The sequence below is a fragment of the Chenopodium album genome, chromosome 2 (assembly GCF_948465745.1).
Source record: "Chenopodium album chromosome 2, dcCheAlbu1.1, whole genome shotgun sequence".
Classification (NCBI taxonomy): Eukaryota; Viridiplantae; Streptophyta; class Magnoliopsida; order Caryophyllales; family Amaranthaceae; genus Chenopodium; species Chenopodium album.
The window spans coordinates 57,861,121-57,887,533 of record NC_137835.1 but is presented as its reverse complement, the minus strand read 5'-3'; the positions used below and the strand labels follow the sequence as shown (position 1 = coordinate 57,887,533).

At 37.3% G+C, this 26,413-nt stretch overlaps 1 long non-coding RNA gene and 1 other non-coding gene across 4 annotated transcripts; both read left to right on the top strand.

The window, feature by feature from the left end:
• The first annotated feature begins 20,800 nt into the window (after positions 1 to 20,800).
• On the top strand, positions 20,801 to 20,906 carry LOC145607170 (small nucleolar RNA R71). Its single transcript, XR_014105515.1, has one exon. It is a non-coding gene; the product is annotated as a small nucleolar RNA R71 (small nucleolar RNA).
• A 1,629-nt stretch (positions 20,907 to 22,535) lies between these two features.
• On the top strand, positions 22,536 to 24,560 carry LOC145586092 (uncharacterized). 3 transcript variants are annotated; one of them, XR_014100798.1, is made up of 3 exons: positions 22,536 to 22,799; positions 23,491 to 24,246; positions 24,362 to 24,560. It is a non-coding gene; the product is annotated as an uncharacterized LOC145586092 (long non-coding RNA). The 3 variants fall into 3 exon arrangements; XR_014100800.1 differs by having other exon boundaries at positions 22,548 to 22,799; positions 23,491 to 23,666; positions 24,148 to 24,559; XR_014100799.1 differs by having other exon boundaries at positions 22,554 to 22,799; positions 23,491 to 23,666; positions 24,362 to 24,550.
• The last annotated feature ends 1,853 nt before the right edge of the window (positions 24,561 to 26,413 follow it).

Here is a 26,413-nt window from a genome sequence, read left to right as displayed (position 1 = left end):
TGGTAATGTTTAATTGAGTAAATATTTGGTATGAATGTTGATTGTTCAGTGTAAAATGGGTATTGTATTTCAGTTTTTCATATTTGTTTTATGTATTATGAATGTTGGGAATGTGTTGGTTGTAGATTGTGAGTGGAGTAAAGGATGAGTTTCTCCTAATTGTATGAGTATCAATGAAGCAAAAAAAAAAAAAAAAAAAAAAAAAAGGAAATGATCTTGTGTTTTTCCTTTTATAGTAATAGGAGTGTGGGTTTGCATGTGTATTTGCTCTGGTTGATTTGTATTGTTATGAATTATGTGATGTTATAGTTTATTGGGTTTGGTGTTGATGTGTATGTTTTTGTTTTGTTTTGTAATGTTTTTAGTTTTGTGTAATGTTTTATTTAGAAGGAGTCTTTGTTCTGTTTGTGAATTAGGTGGATGTTGGTGATGGATATAAAGATGGTGGGGATGATGTATCTGTTCATGAGGAAGGATTAGAGAGTGAGGGATTAAACATGGATGATGGATTAACATAAGGAGATGAGAAGGAGGTTGAAGTGGGTGAAGGTTTTGAGGTAGAGGATAAGGGGACAGATTATGAGGAAGATTACGTTGAGTGCAGTGTTAAAGGGGAATTTGATGGGCCTGGTGCTGAAGGTTCCACATTTTGAACCCCAAAGAAGAACACTGTAATTGTGCACACCGTGTTTGGTGTGGAAGAGGAAGTAGCACCCCCAACTTTGGGCATGGTATTTAGGAGTTGGGATGAATTGGATACCTGATTCTGGAGCTATGGAAGGCAAAGGGGTTTTGACTGTTATGGGTGGGTGGATGTGAAGAAGGAATTGGAAAAGGGGAAGTGTTGTAAGCAGAGAAGCAATGCGAAGTGGACTTGTGACTGTTATAGTTACGCTTCAAGGAAGCGTAAACAGGGTCCACTTAAGGAATGGTTGGTGCAAGATGATGAGACAATTCAGAAACGGAAGACCAAAAAGTGCGGGTTCCTGTGAAGTTGTATGCCAGTTGTTTTAGGAGTTTTTTTTTTTACCTCGGGAGAGTTACAGCTCGAAAACTGATCCGGTGGCGCCTGTACCTGCAAAATAACGGAGACTCCGGGTGGTGGAAGCTCCTCCTTCGAAGATCAAGTTAGAACGTGTTGGAGGATACGAAAAGGTGCGAAAAAGTAGAGTGAGATCTTCTCGGATTTTGCGATTTTACGTTTTCTCTGATGTAAGAGAATGTAAGGTTGTTGTAATAAATGTATCTACCCCAAAAATGGGGGAAATCTACCTATTTATAGGGTCATTGGGAAAAGTTCCCTTTCTTAGGTCATTCGACCTAATTAGGTGGGTTGTGTCGTACTACGTATTTCTTGGGATTTGGGGTAGAAAGGCAGCCTTTTCTCCCATTTTGGGGCCTTTTATTAAACTGTGGTTGGGCTCTTGGTTCGAGGCCTAGAGTGGTCGCCCTACCTGTCTTGGCCTTGTTATGGCCCTGACCATCAATTATCCCCTTCCTCTCTCTAAAGACTCTAATCCTCATGGTAGTCCAAAATTTTAATTCTTTATCTGCCAAAATTCTATCAATCGTCATCTCCTCTCCTTTTTTTTTGTGATGTAATGCTACAATGAACTTATCATATACTATTTCATTATAACTGATTTAATCAAACTCCTAGTGACCAAACGTCACATACAAATTATTATGTGTATAGAAATTAAATTCCTACAAAACCACCTATGAGGTTGTGAAGGCGATGAGGCTGTAAATATTGGTATTATTATAAGTCAATGGAGAACGAATCATTTATACTGTACATTATCAATGGAGAAGTAGGGGTGGGCAAAAAATCTGATCCGCGATCCGACTAATCCGATCAGAAAAATCGGATATCCGATCCATTTTTTTAAATTTAGGATATTTTGGATCAAATATCCGAAAATTTTCGGATCGGATTCGGAACATGATATTTTTAAAATCAGATATCAAATTCGATCAAATTTTATAATTTTTTTAGAAAAAGGTTTTAGTAATTTTGTCAAACCGTGAAATGTTAAAACTAAAATGTCTAAAACCCTAAAAGCCCACCCCAATTACCCATTAGTGCAACCACCACTCTACTAGATTCCCACAAAGTCAACTACATCCATGATTTCCAAACGGTGAGACTCCAATGGTCTCACTCTTATCGGCCTCGTTTGCGTCATTCTTCATCACCGGCACTTCAGAGCCACACATATGTTCGTGTGATGTAAATTTGAACTTATTTTTTTTTAATATTTCTTTGTCAAAAAAACTGAATCTTTCAATCAAAGAGGAGTTAGACAATTAGAGAGGAGAGAGAATTAGAGGTGAATAAAGATTCGGAGATGCTCAAATGCTCATGATAGGGCTGCCCAAGGTCAAAGGAATGACTGAATTGCTGCTAGCTGGCTTGCCTCATAAGCAATTGAGGATAAAATTATTATTTTTTAATTCTTTTCTTTATTATACCCCCAAGTCCCCGGTATCTCAATTGCTAGGACTTTGGTAGAAAAAATTGAAGCAAAATGGGTGAAACAAATTGCTTTAGACATTTCGCTCAGATTTATAAAACAAAAAACTTTAACATAAATATTCGGACCGGTATTCGGTGACCCGATCAAAAATTTTAGATATCCCAAACACCGGATATCCGGGTTTTCCGGATCAGATTCGGATCAGCATTTTGTTGATCCGAAATTTCGGGTCGGATATCCGAAATGGCCATCTTTATAGAGAAGTAGTTTTCTTAATGCTAAAAAAGCAGTTTATATTAACATTAAGTAAAAAAAAATCATGGTCAAATAAATGAATAGATAAGATCTTCTCCTTAAAACGAAGGGTCTATATCACCATTTTTATGTATTGAATAGTCTTCCTTTAATAAGCGAATCATAAGATATAAAGTGAATATATACAATGGCGAATCCAGGTTTTAAGGAGTATTCGGTTGCCGTCACTTATCGACCGTATATCCACTACTACAAAAATGGCCTACGGAACCACTCTTAAGGCACTGTATTAATCACTAATCTGGTTTCTATGATTAAGAAATCTTATAGGAGATATCCGGTTTCCTAGATAATAATAAAAAACCATGTATCACTAAAATCCGGTTTGTTATTAGTCAAAGAAATCTCACACGAGATATTTCCGATTGCTTAGATGTTAAAATAAGTAACCGTACATCACAAAATTTGGTTTCTTAGAATTTATTTTAATTTTTTTTATTTCAAGATAAAACCCTACTATGGAATACATATAAGTGACATAACCCTCAATTCTAGCCGTCATCCCTCTTCATACATTTCCCATTCTCTCTTATCCAACTTCCATTCTTCATACTCAATCTCTAGTATCTCTCCTCCTTTTCCATGAAACAACCAATGGCTTTATCAGCCATCACCTATAGACCAACAAACAACTATGTAGAAGATAAAGACTCGGTATCCTTGCGTGCGACATCTTAAAATCGCTGATCGTATCATCGCAGTATACTTGTGTTATAAGGTTTCATACAAGTAATTTTTTAATGTACATGAATGTACATACATGTAGTTTTTTTTTATAGCAATTTTTAGTTTTCTAACTAAAATTTATTCAATCTTAGATCTAAAATTATTATACAATTTAATTTTACAATTTTTGTGGTTTGTTAAAGAATAAGATTGAAATTGGTAATGTTACCGTATCTTGTTCTCCCAATTCAATGTTTAGTTTTTTTACTTGATTATTCTATCTAGTTATATGATTAGACTTTCAATTAAGTTTCTGTTACATTCTAGCTAGGGATGTCAATGGATTCGTATCCGACCCGAATTCGTGGATCTTTATTCGTTTCCACAGATATGGATCTGTAAAGTTGGACCCGACGGATCCGGGTCGGATATGGATCCTGTACTAAAAAACGGATCTACATATGGGTCAGACCAAATACCCGTATCCAGATCTGTTTACTTGTTTTTTAAAATATATTTTAAATTACAACTCTACAAGCCTAGCCCACATATACTAAAATCTAACTCTAACTCTACCACACTACTAAAATTTGGCCTATTTGAGACTGTTTTTCTACGACCGTCATGAAAACGGCCGCAAAATATGATATTTATTTCTTATTTTTACTCGGTCGCAATATTGCGACCGTTTTTAAAGCGGTCACAAATTTGCAACCGTTTTTGGGTTATAAAAAGGTCGCAAAGGTATTTAAATATATTTTAAAAACAAAATACATGTGAAAAAGAACTCAAAATTAAATTATTTCTGTTGCGACCGTTAGTAGCGGTCGCAAAATGCGACAATTACGACTGTTTGAGAAACAGTCGCAAAATTACGACCGCTAATACTAGTTGCAAAATAGTTTTTTTTTTATTTTAAGAAAAAGAGTATAAAAGAGTCCACCCTAACCCTAATTTGTTGAAAGTCGTCTACTCTCTCTTTCCTCTCTCTCTCCTCTTCTCCTTTCTATCTTTCCTCTTTTCTTCTTCTTCTCTTTCCTCTTCTCCTTTTCCCGATCTCTTTCCTCTTCTCCTTCTCCTTTTAAAGAGTCCAGTGATGGCGAGTCCGGTATTGGCAAGTTCGAGTCTCGTGTTGGCGAGTTTGGTGATAGTGTAAACAAGTTAACGGTTTTCAAGGTCGAATTCGACCATGAAAACTCTAGATCTAGACTTTTCATGGTTGAATTTGGCCTTATTAAACCAAATTTGAGTTAAAATTCAAAGTTTGAGGTATGTTTTCGTGTTTTTGGTTTATTTTTTGTTTTGTTTTTCATTGTTTTATGTTTCTTTTTGGGTTCGATTTTTTTTTTGTTGATTTTTGGGTTAGATTTTTAGGTACTTTTTGGATAATTTTGTGACTTAATTTTCATAAATTTTTGGGTTTGATATTCGAGGTGAAATTGTTTGATTTTTGTTATGTTTAGAATTGATTTTTGCTAATTTTAGTTGGTTTGATTTTCATGTTCGATTTTTTGTTAATTTGGTTTATGGGTGGCTTTTATTGTGGCTGATTTGGGTTTTCGTGGGAAAAGGAAGTGAATCTGATGTGGGCTGGAGTTTTCGTGGTGGGTGGAGGTGTTTTCGAGGTGATTCGAGGTGGTTGGTGGTATTTTAGGGTGGGCAGTGGTGGTGGGTAAAGGTGGTAAGGGCTGACAGTAGTGGTGGGTAAAGGTGGCCTGGTTAGGGTGGGCAATGGTGTTGGGTAAAGGTGGTTTCGGTGGGTTGGCGAGGCTGGATGTAAAGGGGTGGGTGTGTTTTGGTTTTTTTTTTTTTTTTAAAAAAAATTTAGCGACGGCTTATGACGGTCGCTAAATCTATTTTTGCGACTGGTAATTAAACCGGTCGCAATTATATATATATTTGTGATAGTTTTACATACGGTTGTTGAAAAGAATAAAAAGGGTCGCAAAAAATCATGAACTGTTAATCGGTCTGTAAACACCTAAAAATGTCTCCCCAAAACCATACCCGATGATGAACAACCTTTCACCGCCATTATTGATTGGGTTGAGTATTTAATCTTGGAGTGCTTAAATCCATATTTCCATTTCATAAAACCAACCCAAATTCTATCCCATTTCCCCAAACCATAACTTATTTTCCTCTTTTTGTGCCTTTAAACCAAAAATAATTCATTTCGTGTCCTTTATAATCATTCATTTCGTGTCCTTTTTATAAAAACTTTATCCCAGTTTATTTTGGTCTATTATCTGGGTTAAATGATTGAATAGTTGGATGGGGTTTGAAAAGATCTTTCCAACGATATATTATAAGCCCAAATCCGAGTTATAACGAATAAGTTATGGCCAAAATATTAAATTGAGCACAAACCGAACCTAAGCCCACCTTACCCACGACCCAATGATCATGTGGAGGGTCCAAAAGCTTTAATCCCATCCCTAAACCAATTAGGATTAATTAGAAGCTTCTATAAGTTTCTAAAAGATCTTAATTATCCTTTTTGAAAAGATAAGATTAAAGAGTTTGAAATTGAATAAAACTTTTCTTTTTGAAAATCCTATTTTTATCCGAATTGAAAGACGTTCAAAGATAGAAAGATATTATTTTCGTGCCTCATAGTTTTTATCCAAATTTTATATGGTTGGATAGACCTTGAAATTATCTTTCCAATGATATATTATAATATCAATTCCGAGCTATAGCGGAAAAGATATGAATAAAATATCAAACTCTATCCAAAACTGACACCGTCTTACTATTTCGGCCATATCTTTTATTATATAAAATATTTTAATCTAATTATAATTGGGTTAGAAAGTAGACTTCAAGAGCTTTCCAACGATATCTTATTCATCATAATCCGATTTTTGGATCAAAAGATATGATGAAAACAAAAACTGTAGTCTATCGAGTTTTATTCCGATTTGATTCGGATTTTATCTTAATTCTTCGACCCTTCTTTTTTTAAGGCTTTCTAAAGGGAGTGTTGCGAGGCGTTTAGCTATATCTCGCAGTTTTAAAAGCGTCTTTTTACATATAATTTGAATTTTGCCACCTAGCTTCTCCGTTTCGGGGTAAAGCGTCTCCATTTTAAAAAAGTCTGACCCCTCCTGTCCTATTTTGCTTCTGGTAAACATCGTTTTATGTGCCCTGTTTCCTCATTGTCTCCCGCGTTACTTTATTTTTTCTCTCTCTTCATTTTTTCTGTCTCTTCATTTTTTCTCTCTCCTCCGTCGACGATCTCGTTCTCTCTCCTCGACGCTCGGTGTGGTTCACCTCTTCTCTTCCATTCTCGCTTGGAATTATACCAAAAGTCCATCAATTCTTGGTACGTATGTATTTGCTAAATTATTAATTGTTAAATTATTGAAATTTGAAATATAAACGTCGGGTTTAATCCGTAGTTGGCGTTTAGGGTTTTGCTGTGTTGTTTATGTAATTTGGGGGGTAATTTAGTTAAATTGTATAAACTTGTTAGTATTGGGGACGAATGGGTCGCGTTTTGTGATGGTTTAATTTGTCTGAAATTGTAGTTTAATTGAATGGATTTCTGTCTTCTAAGGTTTAATGTGAAATTGGGAAGATGTGTGTTTAAAATGTTGTAGCGAAGCCTGAAATTTTGCATGTGAATTTTTAAAATTGGGAAATTTTGGCAAGTGGTGGGATGAATTTGGGTTTAAAAATATGTAGTGAAGCTTGAAATTAGGTTTGGGGAAATTTTGCATCTGAATGTTTAAAATTGGGAAATTTTGGCATGTGGTGGGATGACTTATGTTGTGTTCAAGGAAACAATGGATAATGTCCAGTAATTAAATCGGAGTACTTTGGAAAATAGGGTCTAATTTGGCGAGGAAATTGAATAAGGTTTAGTTTATTTCATGGTATATGGTGTGTTATGGTATATTTCATGTTTTATGCTTTTTATGATGGTTTATGTTGTATTCTATTTCCTTGTTAATCATTTATTTGAGTAATTGAGTTTTGTTGAGTAATTGTTGAGTAATTGAGTAATTGAATTAGAATTAGTAATTTGTGAATTTTGTTAACAACAACAAATTGAACTTTAATTTACTTCTAAATTAGTAATTAGAAATTTTCTATTTATGATGGTTTATGTTGTATTCTATGTCCCAAATAGGGTCTAAATTGAACAAGGTTTAGGGTTTATTTCATGGTATATGGTTTATGTTGTATTCTATTTCCTTAGTTATTTCAGGTTATTTGAGTCATACCACATCAATTAGTTAGCTGTGATTTAGGTTGACTAGTATTAGCTTTATCTGCAATGATATAGTTTTAGGTATATTTGCAATTAGTTTTATTGAGATGTGATAGAAAGGTGTCATGCAATTAGTTTGATGTTATATCTTTGATTTAATACGTGTTTTGAATAGTTTAGGTTTATTATGTTGTAATGAAAATGTAGTGAAAAGCTAATGCGTGTGCTTCAACTTTTGGGAAGTTTGAGCAGATTTGGTAGTGATGAAGAAGAAGTCAATTGTTCGGTCGATGAATCGGACAAAGTGGGGGGTGAGTATTTGTTGGTTATGGTTATATGGAATGGTGGAGTGAATATTGTTTAAAGAGTTAGAACTAACCTTTGTCACTGATTTTCAGGGCCCCTTAAAAAGGGAGGTGTGTTAACCCGTGGGTTTGTCATCAAACCTCAAACGTGGGGGCCAATCGAAACAACTGCCGACTGGTAAACGTAAGGCAAATTCTGATTTTGACGAGTACGAAGAAGGTGATGATGCTGAGCAGCAATCTGAACATTCAAGCAGTGATGGAGATTCAGATTCAAGTTCTGGATTTATGGGGTGATGTTTAGAGAGTACAAGAAGAGAAAGGCTAAGAAGAGAAAAGGAAAGTCGAGTAAGAAGGTATGAACTAGTTTTCCAACCAATTTTATTACGATGTAGCATTTGTGGATCGACTGAACTGATTTGAACACTTGGAATTTCTGAATCGATTTGGAAAGATACAACTATTTTTATTGCCATCAAATTTTATGTATTGAATTAAATTAATCCTATTTATATGCACAGAAGTTTGTATTGTAGGTGTTATAATCACATGGATTGATTAGTAGTTTTGAATTGCATGTTGGTGTGTTACATGTGTAGTAATAAGCTGTTGATCTGTTTGGCAGAGAATACAAAACTTGATATTATGAAGTGTGAGAACTAGCTATTCTTTATATTGGTAGGGTATTCAAACAGAAGGACATAGAGTGATCGCAGATGGTGTAGTCCTACGCACACATTATGAGAACTTTGGCAAGGTATGGAAATGTTGATATTCTTTCCCCTTTGGTAGGTGTAGGTAGAGATGGTGATGCTAATATTCTTGCCTTTTGTGTTGCAGTAGCCCAATATTGTGTGTAGGGTGGAAAATTTTTGTTTGTTGGTGAAGAAGTTTGATCCCAAGAGACGGGAGTTGGTGGAACGGATGGGATTTGGTGGGTTGCTGCATTTGGATATGAAAAATATCCCGAGGCAGTTTTGTTACTGGCTAATGAGCATGGTTTTTGGTGATGGGACCATGGTGTTTGGAGATGGTTTAATTCTTCCTCTGGGGCCAAACCAAGTTAGGTCCATCCTTGGTATTCCGATGGGTAGTAAGGAAGTTCCTGTAGTTCTCGGCGATGATGAAGAGGACACCCAGAGGATTATGCGGGTTTTTCAACAATATGGTGTTGGGTTGAAGTGAGAAACGGTGTCTCTTAATCTTGCAGCTGCAGCCATGTGCCCTGAGCTTGAAGATGGTTCTCTGGTGGAGTTGCAGAATGAAGTGGATGAAGAGGACTTTATGATTGCTTTCCTAATTGTTGCCCTTGGAATGATAGTTTGCACGATCACAAACAGTTGAACTTGGCGGAATCATTAGTGCCAACATTGGCAGTTGCATGTGTAGCGGGAGATTTGGTACAAGTTCACAATTGACTGGGTGCGTGACTGTGCTGATCACTTTCAGAAAAAAGTTTCAGAAAGATGGTTTTCGTTGTGGTTGTGGTGGGAGTTTTATGTTTCTGTTGGTAAGGTTACCCATTTTGGTTATGTATTGTCTTAAAATCATATGTATATGGTTATTAATAATCTTTTTGGGAAATGCAGATTTTTTATTTGGATCACCTTCATCGTGTCCCAAATAGGTGGGGTATATACCCTAGGTTGTTGATGTGGGATTCTGAACATGTGAGAGGAGTTGTAGATGAAGATCGGAAGTCTGATGAAGAGTTTGGCTATTTGCCGGTGAGATAGTTGACAATAAAATCTGGTTATTCATTTATGTTGGACAGGATTGATTTTGGTACTTGTGGGTGTAACAGGTTCGTTCTTGACATTGCATATGGCGAGGACCATCCTCTGGTGCCTCGTGATGATGGGGATCTGGAGCTGGTGCGAACAAAAGCCGTTAATAACTCCCTTAGTAACTCTGTTAGTTCTATGGCTGATTAGGTAAGTAAGTTTGTGCATATACATAATGGAAATGGTGCGTGTTTTGATTTCATAATGCGAAATAATCTGGAAATGTATTGGTGTTGATTTTTAAATTTTTCCTGTGTGTTTAATGTTGGATATGGGACTATGTGAATGTTAGAGTAAGTGTGTGCATGCGTAAAATATGTATGATTATGGTCCTTAGGTTAGGCAGGTGTATGTGTTCTTGTTTATCATGTGGTAATGGAGAAACTATGGTTTGCTGGTATTGTTATTGGTAGGAATGTTGTTTAGAATGGTTAGAGTAAAATATTGTGTATGTGTTCAATTGCTGAGTAATGAGTTTTCAGAATGGTAATTTGTAAGTGACATGTGTTGATTGAGATTTGCATATTTTCTTAATTCATGAAAGTTGATTTGGTGTCTTACATATCTAACTTAAAGCTGTCTCATAACCATTTGAATTAAGGAGTATGGGTTGATTAATTGGAAAGTGGCCGAGGATATAATAGTTTTTCCTCAAAATAAGAATGTGAAGATAGAAGAGAACATTTTACATTTGTTAGTTCATGAAAATTTTAAAAAAAATGTTGGCAAGGGAGTCGTCATCATATGAGGGACACTCTTCTGTATGGTTGTTGTGTTTTTGTTGTATATGTCTCATCAGTTCAGCAATCTAAATCGTTTCAGTTTTGAGTACGTGTGCTATAACATTCTGTATTTTGTTTGTTATCGACTGTATATGTATTTAGGGCCTCTTATCTTTTTGTGAGTTTATGATACTGTTCCTGGTTGTGCGTAGGTGTTTGCTCTGTTAACTCCTAGGCTTGTTAGTCTAGTTGAGGGCATAGTGGGGAGTGCATTAGGTAGTGGTGGTTCCAAGGCAGGAACCAAGATTAATCAAAATATGCACACTTTTAGCAGTGGTAAAGGGAGCCAGCCCCATCTTAGTGGCAGCAGTAACAAGGGGGCAAAAGTGTTGAAAGCTCCGAAAGAGAAGGTCCCAACAGTTGAGGAGAAAGAGTCGTGTAATTCGAGCAATGGGGAAGTTGGTATGATGACTCGGGATACATCTTATGATAAGCGGTTGGAGACGTTTGTTAAAGGATGGAAGGATTTGAAGGATGAAAAACAGTAAATATTTTATCTATTTTATTTGAATTCACAATGTGTAAAGTTGTGCATGAAATTGGTTAAAGGCTTTGTTGTGCATGTATTGATACCTAATGCGTAGTGTTGTTTGTTGTGTCGTTGTAATGACATGGAGGGCCCGTCCATCATTCAGTGTGATGGAATGAATGCTACGCAGAGGGACTGTTATGGTGTAATCGGTCCTCGAGCCTGTCTGGGTCATCAATATGTGCAGATGACATCCAAATTATATACAAAGTATTGGGCGGCTGCTGAGTTCCTGAATTGGAGGAAAAGGATTCCGATTGATCCGTCCTATGCTGTAAGTATTAGATGTTTGAATCGTTCAATTTTTTTAGCTTGCGTTTCTGTGAAATTGCGTTTGTGAAAAGTTGAATTTTTGTGTAGATGATGATTAAGGCAAAGGAGAAGGATTATGCACTTCTTGCTAGGAAGTATGGGAAGCCATTGTTAAATATCCCAACTGATGAGATTCGCTTAGTATGTACCAGTTTGTGGTTTTAATTAGGGATATGTACAATTCTGTTATCGATTGTTCTGTTGTGTGATGTTGTTGTAATGTGTTTGAATCTGTGCGTGGAAAGGTTTTCATCCCTGTGCTTGATGGGTCGGCTGAAAAGGCGGATGAGCACTGGTGGTGCCTTTTGCATGGATATGGTCAAGAAGCAATTCTGGATGATTGACTCGTTATATCCGGATCCATATGAACACCATTCTGAGCTTGTTACAGAACTGGTTAGTACTTCTTTGACTATAAATTGGGCTATCATGTTAGAATTTTGTTGGTTGATGCATATTGTGGAGATTTTCAATTTGGATATTTTTGTAAGTGTAAAATATGAAAAATAGCTTTTTTCCTAACTTTGGAGGTGTTTTAATATATTGGTTCGCATATATTTGCAACTGATGTCTATTATATGCACCTTTACATTTCTATATGCTTAATTTGATCTCATTTTTAATCTATATTCATATATGTTCACATGACACTGACCTATTCTGTTTCTGCTTAAGTGTTGTTCATATTCATCTTTGATATGTTGTGTTGCATTTAGGTAAGGCTTTCTCTGCGGCCTTTATGTTGTGTTCATCATATTGACTATTAAATTTTACATGTACCAATTCATCCCTCATCTTCTTTTATGTCCCATGATGAAGTTTGAGGTTGTAGAATGGCGCGGATTGAAGCTAGGTGGTTGAAGCTAACCCCTACCCAAAGCCAAACAAAATTTGTAAGCGCTCAACACACCCCTACACAAGTAGAATGGTAAGTTGAGGGTCGAACCCAAAGGAATGGTGGGCGATTATCTATTGTCTTTGGTCAAGCTATTCCGAAATGTAATGATTGGGTGTGAATGCTATGCTAGGACAAAGACGACTAATAAACGAGAAGAAATCAAATATAATAAACACTAGGGCTAGGATCCACATGCAATCGTAACGGATTCAACTAATTGGGAGGTCAAATTGACTAAGTCAAGCAATGTGAGGGAAAATCAATCATGCAACCAAAAGAGCATATCAAGCTATTCTCCTAGAGGTCTAACTAGCGTCAACTATGATAAAATCTAGCTAGGAAACATCACAAGACACCTCAATCGTGTAAATGCAAGCCACAAATCAATGGTCCGTATCAATGTGAACTTACAATGCAATCTAGTGCAACAATCAAAGTTAGCTACTCTTTAATTAATCACACACATGCACATGATCATTAACCAATTTAATCACATAGTCAACTCCATCAATTTTCCCAAATTAGCTTTAATCCATTACTCATACATGCTTCACCATTACCCTAGCAAGCTATCTACTCACTAGCCATTGAAATCAAAATAAGAGCAACACTAAACAACAAATTCATCATGATCAAATCAAACAAGCTAAAATCAAACACAAATCAATCAATCTTCAATCAAACTTGAACATTCAACAAACAATTGAAATCAAACTAAAGATCAAACTAAAGATTGAATTAAAGAAAAGGAAATCTTACAATCTTGATCAAAGATCAAAGGAATTAAAGAAAGCTTCAATCATCAACAATCCACCATGAATTTCTCTCACTAAAACCTAGAGTTTCTCTCTCTAAAATCTCTCTAATTTGATAAAAAAAACTAATTCTAATTTTGTTCTAATTCTCTCTCCTCCTAAAATAGAAGGAAAAACTATATATCGGTAGGATACAAAAGAAGAGTTAGTTAGATTGTCCCAAAAGAAACCCCGGAAGGCGTGGTCGCATCAGAGGAGAGGCGCGGCCGCGGGAAAAAGGGTACGGAACAGGGACCCTGGCAGGCGCGCCCGCACCCGAACTAGGCGCGCACGCGCCACCCAGCTGCGCGCACGCGCCACCCAGGTGCGCGGCCGCACCACCCTCGTGCGCCCCCGCACCTGGCAGCAGGGGAGCCCCCCTCTTCTTCGTCCAAGCTCATCCTCGTGGGCTCGAATTTATGATGATGATGAACACCAAGGTGGGAAGTCTTGAGAGGGCCATTTTGGTGGGTTCATGGCAAAGATGACGCCCCCACCGCATACGCGCACCGATCTCTTGACTTTCTATTTGCGTTCCTTCACACTTTAAGCTCTAAAAGGCGAACATGAGGCATCCAAATTGATGAGAGGAAGGCTCGGGAATCCTTGGAGACACGATCATAACCTAAAAACAAACGAAAACAAACAAATAAAAGGGAAAAAGAACAAATAAACAAAGAAATGCACAAAACAAGGAAACTAACTATGGAAAGCACAAACTAACGAAATAAAGAACAAAAATAAGGAAAAACTAAGGAAAAGGGATATAAAGAAACATGAAAATCATCCTAAAAGAGGCCAAATGAGTGCCATAAATGACACTCATCAAATTCCCCCAAGCTAAACTTTTGCTCGTCCTCGAGCAAAACAAAGTAAGAAAGAATAAGGATGAAAGACTTATTCAAAAAGAAAAAGAAAGACTCAAGATGAGAATATACACTAAGACTCACTGTCGTAGGAATCACGGTTGTTTTTAGCTACAACAAGCCATTTTAAACCCTTAGATCGCCCTAGAGGACGAGTAATGCTCTCGTAAGGGTATCCTAAGAGTATACCCATAACTCTCCCCCAACATCCAAGAGGCAAAACCATAAAAAGAAAAGAAAAAGGGAAAAAGGGAAAACAAAACCTTTGCGAAATGGACTTACAAAGAGACTACAATGCAAATGAATGAAAATCTTTCTCAAGTAGTCAAGGTATGCACGTTCCAAGATATCCAAGGTTGATTGAAACATAAGGTATGCTAAGCATAGGAACTAGACATCACAATCCACGTTCATCCCAATCGATCTTACCGCGTTCTCCCCACTAGTCTTAAATCTCCCCTTAGCGAGCATCCCAATGATTCCTCGAAGGAACCGGAAAAAGAGATTTATTTAGGCTACTCGACAATCTTGACTATGCATCCCCTTTCCTTAGGCAATGACCCATGATTCCCTCCCCCGAATAGTGACTCAACTTCTAGGTCGAAAGGGCTTTCCCAAAGGTTGTAACGTAAGGCATAAAGGGTGAAGGTAGGCTAAAATTTAAAATTGGCGGTTTTCCTAAATAGTGAAGCAAAAGGGTGATCAATCCTCAACATCATGATCAAGAAATCACCAAACAAAAATGACAACACCCCCAAGCTTATTCAAAGCTATACTCACAAGAATATATACAAAAAGCGTAAACGCTTCTCCCCCAAGCTTAAATAAAGCATTGTCCTCAATGCTTAGAAGGAGAAAATAATACATCAAAATGTTTTTGAAATTTTCACTTTTTCAATTTTTTGGTTATTTTTTTGTTTTATGTTTATTTGTAAAGCCATGCTTTGTCCTTGCCTTTTTTCTAAATTCGAACGGCTTATTTTTTAGTTTTTTTTTTTATATATTGCACTTATTTGTCCATGCCTCTTTTAATATAGGACGGCTTTTACTCGTACTCATTTGCCATTATTCACAAAGAAAACATAATCACAAGCTTGCATCAATGGAACCACATATCCCAACTATATCACCACAAACTCCTTCAAGAATGATCAATTGCTTCACAAAAACAAGAAAAGAAAGAAAATGAAACAAAAGGCCAAAGATCTAAAGATGTGGCTTGAAAAGAAGGAAATAGGCTCAAATGGTTGCAAGAAGGCAAATGTAAACCCAAAAACAAATATTAAACAAACTATCCGAAAAATGAAAAATACCACCCCGAAAAAGGTGCCTTTGTCCTCCCTAAATAGCTCGGTCTCGGGTTTAAGAATCATAAATCAAGCTTTATAGATTAGGTTTGCAATAGTCAAGGAACCACGCCGCTCATACAAAATAGGTTGAAGGCTTGAAAAACGATGAACCTCACATGGATGTAGCAAAAACTCACTAGAGGTGTCAAATCGACTATAGGGAGCAACTACCAACATGCCACAAACAAGTAGAATCCATCTTCATGATCCACCTAGTTCAAACCAACTACCCTAGCATACACCTATCTTAGAGTCAACGAAGCATAGTCTCAAACCGTGCATACCTTTACTACTTAGGAAGAAATGGGTGAAAAACAAGCCTCAAAAGCATACCACAAACCAAAACAAGAACAAAGGAAAAATAAAAGAAAAGAAAAATAAAAGGAAAAGAAAAGAAAAGGAAAGCCAGACAAAGGAAGAATAGGAAAAATGGAGAAAGGAACTAGAAAGCGAGTTAAGCACATATATCCCAATCGACATACAAGTGATCGAATGACAACATCGTCAACGATCCCAAACACGTTACGTGTTAACAAGTAATCATCCTCGAACCGTTCAACTTCCCATAAACTAAACCTAATCTATGCATCCAAAGAAAATAAAGAGAAAAATTAGAAAGGTCTCACCGGGCTATCCATGTTTAGCATAATAAACAAAGGTGATAGAAAGAACCACCATCGATGCGTTCCAAAATCGTAAGCATCATCAAAAAGCCGTGTGAGAACAAGAAAAGTAAAAGAAGTTATAAACAATGAAAAAGGTTAGTAACTTCAAAACAAAAGAAAAAGATACTAAAAAGTAAAACTAAACTAAGCTAACAAAAACATTAAACAACTGAGCAAAATTAGGCTAACAAAAACCAGAACGGAAAGTAAAGAAAAACTAAGTAAACAACTAAACAACTGACTAACTAAAAGGTACTTAACTACAAGATTTGGATTCAAAGGGATTTGGACTCAAGGGTTTTGGATATAAGGGAGCAAGAAACAATCAACATCATCACAAGGAAATCATCACAACAACAATAGCAAAAAAAATCATGGGACTAGCAAACAAGCAACAACAAGACTAGAGACCAAGATAAGGAAACCATCATGCAAGAGGCAAATAAATTTCAAGGTATGCAACAACAACAAATATTGGCAACTGAGATACAAAGAAGTTCCCCCAAGCTAAACATGAATACATCTCAACATCCCAACAATACAAATCAAGTACATAAACATAAGGGATGAAGCTAAGAGGTAAAAAAGAGAGGGAACTAAGACTCGTCATTACCACCACCACTTGGACCGGCCTCATTAGAATCATCGTTGCCCATGTAGTCATCGAAGGTTGGGGGTGAGTAAGGAGCCCAACCTCCGGTGAATCCCTCGGGCCAACCATAATTCCCCTTGAAATTATCTTATTTCCAAGGGGCAAGAGGTGTGAATTGCTCGGGCAAGGTGAGCTCAAATGATGGTTAGGGTGCACATAGGGGTAATTAGGGTCACCCCTATAGTCACACCCTCCGGGAGCACGGTAATAGTAGTTACCACGCTCGTCCGGGTAAGAACGGGGCTCGGTACCGGGCTCTAAAGGCCCTTGCCAATAAGGATGCCCATGCGAAGGTATAGGACCTTGCTGGGGCGGAAAGTAAGGATAGTTAACCGGGGGAGTGATGCTCCCTCGGTTAACCTCCGCATCATAAAGTTGTTGTTGTTGAATGAACATACCTTGTTGCATATCAGAAATACCTCGCATTTGGGAGTAGAGGGCCTCAAAATCTTGGTCATACATGCCCTCCAAGCGGATTTGTAACCCACTCATTAGGTTACTAAGGGCCTCCAATTCGGAGCTAGCAAATTGAGGTTGTTGCGTTTGCCCTTGATGTTGTTGTTGTTGTTGTTGTTATTGTTGTTGTTGTTGACGTTGTTGTTGTTGTTGTTGTTGTTGTTGTTCCTTAACTTCTTCTTCTTCTTCTTCCTCATCGGATTCAAAGAATGGGCGGCAAAAGCTCTTGGGGACACGCCACACATTAGGGGTGTCCGTCCGGTGGAGAGATGTCAAAGATGGGTTGGGAAGGTAGCACCAATGCTTGTTATCCCGAAGCCACTCATAATTCCCCTCCTCATAATGTTTGGAGATAAACTGAAATTGCCCCAATTGTTTCATAACAAGGTACACAGAGTCGACATCTCCAACCGGCTTGCAATATGGCAAATGATGATCAAGGTGGAGGTTGGTCAAGAGCCTAGTGACCATTCCCCCACAAGGAATCTCCCCGGTGTCCCGGTCTTGCTAGGCTACACAATAGGTGGCAAAAATGTATCCCAAGTTCAACCGGCCACGATATTCTCCTCTTGTGGCCAACCAAAGAATTTTGAGCTCCAATTTGCTCATTTTGCCCAACTCTTGCTTGGGGAAAACCGAGTACCCCAAAAGACGGTGAACAACCCGAAGACAAGGTTGGTAGACATTGCTAATCTTGGCCCGCTTGGTGATAAACTCACCACCTTCGGAGATATCGTCCCACCAATGATCCTGATCATACTCCTCAAAAATATAAGGCTCTAGATCCAATATGTCACCATGAGGATCAAAATCTATAGCGGCATTGAATTGCTCTAAGGAGAGGTCGAAGAAGTTGTTGAAAATTTGGAATTGAACCCTATATTGATCCTCTACGGGAACTATCTCAACCGAAGCAAAGAACTCGAGAGTGGGCTCAACATAGGTGCGTTAGCTACGGGAGATGAATGTGCCCATTTGTAGGTTGATCAACAACTCCCTTATATCCTCATCAATCCCCAATGCGGACATGTCGGATTGAAAGTAGTGTCTTGTGGGTTTGAGGGAGCGGTTTTCTTTTAGTTTATGGTACCGGTTCTTGTGTTTTTTATCGTTGAATTTTCTTTTGGGTGGTGGAGTAGGGTTACGTGTTTGGGAGGAGGATGTGCTTGGGGTAGGTTCATCAGTGGAGGCGTTTGTTTTGCGTTTCTTAACAAGGTTTTTGAGGACTCTCGACATGATGAATTTCAAGTGCAAGGATCAAAAAAACCAATCACAAAATTCCCACAACAATCAGCAAAATCTCCAACAAAGAACTTCAATATCCACAAATTCCAATTCCAATCCAAATTACCAAACAACACCAAACAACCAACAATTTCTTCTCAAACAATCAACAATCACAAGAAAAACCACCAATACCACAATAGCACCTTACTACCCACACTACCAAAATTCAAATTCCAAAATTCTCAACAAAATTGCTTACAAATGCTACAAAATCAACAAACAACACAATGTGAGGTAAAATCAAACAACAAACAACTCAAATAATCAACCAAAAACCAATATCAATCATCAAAGTTGGTACTACCACTATTCATGCTCATGAACAAATCAAAACTTGCAAATATATGACATAATTGAGCGATTAAAAGCTAGAGAAGATGATTATACCATATATGAAGCAAGATTGAACCACTTTTAACCACCAATTTCCACCAAATAGAAAAACCCCAAATTATACCCAAGTATGGATGAGAGAGATTGGTGGTTTAATTTGATGAAAGTAGTATGAATTTGATGATTTGGATGAAAATGTAGAAGGTTTTAGTGAATTTGGAGTGAAATTTTGAGTGATTTGAGTTGAAATTTTGATGAGTTGTTGAAGGTAGTGGTGCGGTTTTGAGGGTTTGAGGATGATGGGGGTCGAAACTATGAAGGAGGAATAAGGGGAAATGAAAGAAGAAAGGAAGGAAGGAAGATAAAGGAGAGGCTCGGGCTGATGCGCGGCCGCACCAGCTGGATGCGCGCCCGCACCTGGCTCGAGTAGCTCACCTAACTCGAGTAGCTCACCTTTAGAATCATAATAGTCCGATCGTCCAATTGAAGGGTTATACCAATTGAAGGCATGACGCTCACACTGGCTCCAAGATCACAAAAAGCATTATTAAACATTTTCCTTTTGATCTCACATGGAATAGAGAAGTTTCCCGAATCCTCCATTTTAATGGGCAACTCATTATGAATGAAAGCACTACAACAACTCCCAACTTCAAACGAATCAACTTCATTGCACATTCTCTTCCCACTCAAAATCTCCTTAAGGAACTTAGAGTACTTAGGCGTTTGGGTAATTGCATCGGTGAAGGGGATAGAAAGGTGAACTTCCTTGAGCATAACAATAAAATTTCCAAATTGCTCATCAATTTTGTGCCTCAAGAATTTTTGTGGGTATGGAAGGTAGGGTCTCCGCACTTCCTCACGCTCTTTCTCACTACTCCTTTTTTTCTCTTGCACCTCCTCATAACTCACACTCTTAGACTCAACCTTCTCAACTTCCACTCTTGGGTCACTCCTCTCCTCATCCTCCTCAATGGACCTAGAAGCTCCCTCATTAAGAACTCTCCCACTCCTAGTGGTGATAGAACAAACGGTTTTCTTAGGTTCCACTCCTTGAGAAGGCAAAGAGGATGGACTAGCACAATCCTTTAGAGTGTTGGCTAGTTGGGTTATTTGTGTCTCAAGCATTTTGTTATGAGTCATCATCTCATTAAATTTCTTGTCACTCACCGCCATATATGTTTGATGATATTGGTTTGGTTATCAATCATTTCTTCCAAATTTGTCTTAAATGATGATGGTTGGGAATAAGAATTTTAACCATTGCCTTGAGGCTTTGGAGCAAAACCGGGTGGGGGTCCCCTTTGGTTGTTATTTTGAAAACTTCCCCGATTTTGGTTGTTGTTCCAATTGCCACGGCCTTGATTATTGCCACCATTATGGTAATGATTACAAAAGCTTTGAGATTGACTTTGGTTACCATACCCATGGCTCGGGTTTTGATTACTATAGCCTTGGTTGTTATAGTTACCTCGAAAACCTTGTTTCCTTGGTTCCTATAGCCTCCATTGTTGTAGTTATCGAAACCACCTTGGGGGTGAGAATTCCTATTATTAAAATTTTTAGGTCCATCAAATCTTTGACCACCATTGATATTAGACACAAAGTTCACATGTTCACATTCATTAATTTCAACATCATCACATCCATCAACGAAAGTTTGAGAACACATGGAAAAATCATGATCATAAGATCCACAAGAATCACAAAATAGACAACCACTTGGCATGTTATTGGAAGTAGAAGGAGAAGAGTTAGAAAATGTACCTCTCCCTTTAGATTGGGAGGGAAGACTCAATGAATTCGTAGAAACACTCTCAAGCTTTGCTTTGATCGACGTCACTTCCTTCCCTAGATTTGAAATTTGGGAATACAAGTTGTTAATCGCATGAAGATGATCCACCGAATAAACCGTCGAGCCACTCTTGCTCGTAGACTCCCTCTCTCCTTCTTTCCAATCTCTATAGTATCTCACTACATCCTCAATTATGTCAACTACCTCTTCTTCCGTCCTATTCATTATAGGACCTCCGGCTCCTCCATCTAGGCATGACTTGCCTTGAGCACTCAAGCCTCCATAGAAAATTTGTATCACTTGATAGGTAGGAATTCCATGATGTGGACACTCTCTTTGGTACTCCTTGTACCTCTCCCATGCTTCATAGAGATTCTCATTAGGCCTTTGTTTGAATCCCTGGATCAAGGCTCTACACTTGTTCGAAGGACACCATTCCTTTCAATCTCCCACTTGTCCTTCCGGACAAGTGTGCATTTAGTGTATAGCCCCTTTCCTATGTCTCTTCATGTCTCTTCATGAACTACAGAGTAAGATTACTCGTCATCTCTGTTACGTCCAGAAGTGTTTCTAAAAATCCGAGTTTGACTGTCAATAAGCAGATGATTTCTAAAATCCATCTGAGCACGGCCATGTATTTTCACAGTCTCTCTCTTCGAGAGGCCTTGTAAACAACAAGACATGTTCCCTATTGTTAGTAGGGGGACATTTCCAGTCTTGTAATGTAGCTTCTCTTACTAAGAGGACCTAGCCGCCCGATATCTGTCGTTATAATCCCCAGTTACGGCAGACGTTTGGCGGATACCAAAGCGGACTAGTACTCAAACAAGAGACCTCCCACTACTCATGGTCAAGGAAAAGAGTTCCGATAGTAATAATGAGAAAAATACTTATGACGATTTTTAAATCTCTTAAAGTATTCTCATAGGTCGATCCAGTATGGTTCTAAACTAATACCTGTGCAAATGATTTATATCCTCATAGCACAAGAAACGGTGCTATAAATCATACTACACACTAATCTCTAATGGTCATTAATCGTCCACAAAAAATATGACCTTGATTAGGGATAATTTTCGATTAAAATATTCAATGTTCACTTAATAGGTGTTTCTTTATCCAAGCCATTGACTTGATACCCTATTTTGAATATTTATTAAAATCGAATGGACTCATTATTTAATTCTAAACCACAATTAAATAGAGACGGAGTGAATTAAATTGCATGAAAAATTTTAATTACTCCAAAAACTAAATGGTTCATCATAGTGCTTTACATTAACATTGTCCAAAATTTAATTAAAACACTATAATATGGAAATCAAAGCCAGTTCGCGACATGCTTGATTCCCATTGCCTCAATGTGTTTGTTGTGCTTCACTTGAGACAAGGGTTTAGTAAGTGGATTGGCTACATTGTCATCCGTTCCCACTTTGCAAATTCCGATTTCACCCTCTGTCTTCCATTCTCGAATCATGTGAAATCACCTCTTGACATGTTTGACCTTTTGATGTTCTCGTGGCTCTCTAGCCTGAGCAATAGCTCCATTGTTGTCACAATGGAGGTCTATTGGACCCTTGATGGAGGGTACAACACCAAGTTCATCAATGAACTTGCGAATCCAAACTGCCTCCACTAGTAGAAAAAGTGCTATTTGTAACGCCCTACTAGTAACTGACATAAATTATGTTAGTTACAAAAAGAGTATTAGTAACTGACATAGATAATGCGGGTTATAAATAAACTAGTATTAGTAACTAGCATAACCAAGGTCAGTTACAAATAGTAGCTCAATGATAGGCTGACCAACTTTTAGTAAGGGCATAAAAAATGTCAGTTACAAATAATATGTCAAACTTTATAGACCTTATTAATTGTAAGGGGCTTTATTAAGGTCGGTTACTAATATTAGCGCCCACTACTCACGCTTCACTTGTATTTTTTTTTTAAATTTTAAACAAAAAAATTAGTTGTTTTTTTTTTTGTTTTTTTTTAGGAAAATGAAATAAAAAAATAGTTGGTACTTGCCTACTAGTCTGCGCTTCTTTTGCCTACACACCTTTATTTAATTTCTTTTTTTTTTTGGTTTTTACTTATCCCGAATACCCCCAATTCCCAATTTTACAAAACGAAAACATTGAAGAACCCTAACTTCTTACTGAATTCCTCTCCCCTCACTCTCATTCAAGGACCGGCGCTGCTCTCAGATCGACGTTGGCCGCGTCCCGCCGACGGCCGATCGGTGTTCGCCTGCTTGCCTTTAGCCTTCTCTGAGTTCTCTCTCTTCGACAAAGCAAAACTCTAGTCTCCAGGTTTAGTTTTTAATTAATCTATTTTTTTCAATTGTTAATTGAAATTGTGAGTTCATTCATTTGTGAATATGTGATTTTGTGAATGTAATGTATTTTGAATATTATAGGTGTGCGCCTTGATTCGAATTATGAACCCTAAGTTTGGCAAAATTCTTTTAATATTTCGATTCTGGTAGTCAATCATTGGTTGTTTGGGTTTGATTGCTTATAATATTTCATTTATGTCGTTCTATTGTTGAGAGGGTGGCGAAATTACGAATGTCCGGCCTTTCTATTAGCTGTATTGGGGAGCGGGTGGGGAAGGAATTGGATGTCCGGTTGATTCCAATAGAGAGTTGATCCCTTGTCTTAGGGGTAAGAATATGAGTTGCACTTTGTTGTGTGAAATGAATATATATTACTTCCATATGAATCGTTCTGTTTTGGGTATAAAAGAAGCACTAAATTTCACATAAAAAAGTTGAAATTACTAAGTAGCTGTGTCGATCTTCGTTTCTGTTCTCATCAATAAAGATATTAATGATGATTCATGCAGTATATTTCTTTATCCGTAATTCCATGACCCTTTTAAAAAGCTATCCCCGTACTAGTCCAGGAAAGTCAATGTTGGCAAGAAGTTGTTCTGTTAGATTAATATACTAGTATATCAAGCAGTTGGACTTTCTAGTCTCAATTATATTCATTTATACAGGTTATATGTAGGACTTGGCAAACTGCACACAAGATGAAATTACAGAGAGGGCTACTGCCGCCAAGTGAAACTGACAATGATAATTTCAAAATTAAATGTTACATAGCAAATTAAAATACATCATTAATCCTGCCATAGCTAATGGGTTTTCTAATAAGTATGTTGGATCAGTTGAGGTATGTTGCTTATACCAGCTTGGCATAAATTTTGCATCATTTATAACTCTTCTTAAATATTAATTTCCCAAATTTATTTATTTTTCACAATTTACTTGGCTCTCATATGCATAATACGCAAGAAAGGATTACATGGAGTATTCTAGTTTTTTTACATTGAATTATTATTCCCTGTTGGTTGGGATGTTGGTTGATCTTGTTGTGTGGGATCCTGCTTTCTTTGGGGCAAAACCAGAAATAATCATTAAAGGTGGTGAAATTTCATGGGCTAATATGGGTGAAGCTAATGCTAGCATACCAACACTAGAGCCGGTAACAATATTATTTTGTCATTGTTTAAAGGAGTTATGCTTACTAGTTTAATGTCTTATCTTGGCTTATCAAACATCAGAAAGTTATGCGTTTAGCATTCATATGATGCTCCCTCCATCCTGATTCCCTTAAAAAATAAGCTATAATTCTATTTTTGGTTGTTGTGTAGCACTAACAATGTGGTGGTACCGAATGTGCTTATTATGTAATGAGATATATGTATGAGATAGTATCTTTCCATATCGATTGCAAGAGAAATTTAAAAGAGGTTAGTGATGAATTTACCTCTTCTTTGCAAGATAAAATGCTTTATACAAGTTTTGGTTGATGTTTTATTTTTATAAAGTATTATAGACACGTATTTTTTTTTAATATATTTGCAGGAGTATTTGGCAAGACTTGTAGCCTACAACGATGTAGAATTGAATGAGATTCGAGAACAGTGGGCTAAGTTTTTTAGGCTTAATTTTTTGTTAAAAGACTAGTTATCTTATTAATCGATGTTATGATTAATCGCATTTAGCTTAATAAAACAATATAACACTTTCTATATATATCAACTTTTATTTAGCCTATTGGTTATTGTTATTACATTTCTAAATTATAAATCAATGATTATTTTTTATTCAAATTGTATGGAACTATTTGGAGTGTTTGTATTGTATGTTGTGGGTGAATTTAAGTTATATGGAAGTATTCGGAGTACGTGTTTTGTTGGTTGAATTGTAACAGGTTATAACCCATTTCACGATGGGTCGTCATTGTAAGATATATTACCAGTCTAGTATTCGAATCAAATATTTATAAAAAAAATTATTTATTTATTAGTAACTGGCATAATCTAATGCTAGTTACTAATAGTATTTTTTAAAATATATATATATATATATATATATATATATATATATATATATATATATATATATATATATATATATATATATATATTCGTAACCGGCGTTAAGATTTTCCAGTTACTAATAATACTCTAATTGTAACCGGCGTAACTTAATGCCAGTTACGAATAGTATGCTTTCTAACTTGGAAAATAGACTTTTTGTAACTGGTGTTAGGTTAAGCCAGTTACGAATAGTACATTATTTGTAACTAACATTAGCCAGTTACGAATAATTTTCACTAGTTGTAACGGTGACATTCGCAACCAACAATGCCAGTTACAAAAAGTCAATTTCGCCAGTTACAAATAGCACTTTTTCTACTAGTGCTCCTTGGCTGCCTCAGACGCTGCCAAGTACTCGGCTTCAGTTGTAGAATCAGTGGTTGTGCTTTGCTTTGCACTCTTCCAACTAAACGCTCCTCCATTGAGACAAAATATGTATCCGAATTGTGACTTGGAGTCGTCTCTGTCTGTTTGGAAGCTTGCGTCGGTATATCCCTCAACAACCAATTCATCTTTACCGCCATAGACCAGGAATTTATCCTTGTTCCTTTTCAGGTACTTCAGAATATTCTTGGCCGCAGTCCAATGCGCCTCTCCTGGGTCTGATTAGTATCGGCTCGTAGCACTCAAGGCATACGATACATCCGACCTAGTACATATCATGGCATACATGATCGATCCAATAAGCGAAGCATATGGAATACGACTCATCCTTTCTCGCTCATCAGGTGTCTTTGGACACTACTTCTTGCTTAAGGTTATGCCATGTGACATGGGTAGGTGCCCTCTCTTGGCTCCTTCCATTTGGAATCGAGCTAGTACCTTATCGATGTAAGTACTTTGACTCATTATATTCCTATCATCCTCTTTGATCTATCCCTATAGATCTTGATGCCTAGTATGTACTGATCCTCTCCCAAGTCTTTCATTGAAAAACATTTCCCGAGCCAAGCCTTTACAGACTCTAACAACGGAATGCTATTTCCAATGAGCAAAATGTCATCGACATATAAGACTATGAAGGCGATGTCACTCCCACTGACCTTCTTGTAAACACAAGACTGATCTGGATTCTTGATAAAACCAAACTTACTGATGGCTTCATCAAATCGCAGATTCCAACTTCTGCTTGTTTGCTTTAATCCATAAATGAACTTCTTAAGCTTGCATACCTTCTTAGGATTGTTCTGGTCGACAAAACCTTCAGGCTGTGTCATGTACACAGTTTCTTCCAAAATTCCATTGAGGAAGGCGGTTTTGATGTCCATCTGCCATATTTCATAATTGTAATATTGTAGGCGTCGCTCGAAGTGCGCCTACGTTAAAAGCATGTGGTGAATATGCTTGGCACTCATAGAAAGTTGGAATTGACATATACAATTAGGGACAAGGAAAGTAGGGAGCCGCCAACAAGTTTGTAAGGAACTTGTAAACCGTTCACGGATCATAAAAAGGCAACCACGAACAAAGGGACAATGATAGGCAACAACGATTGACCCGTGAAGGTTACACCCCATTCATAATCCATGAGATT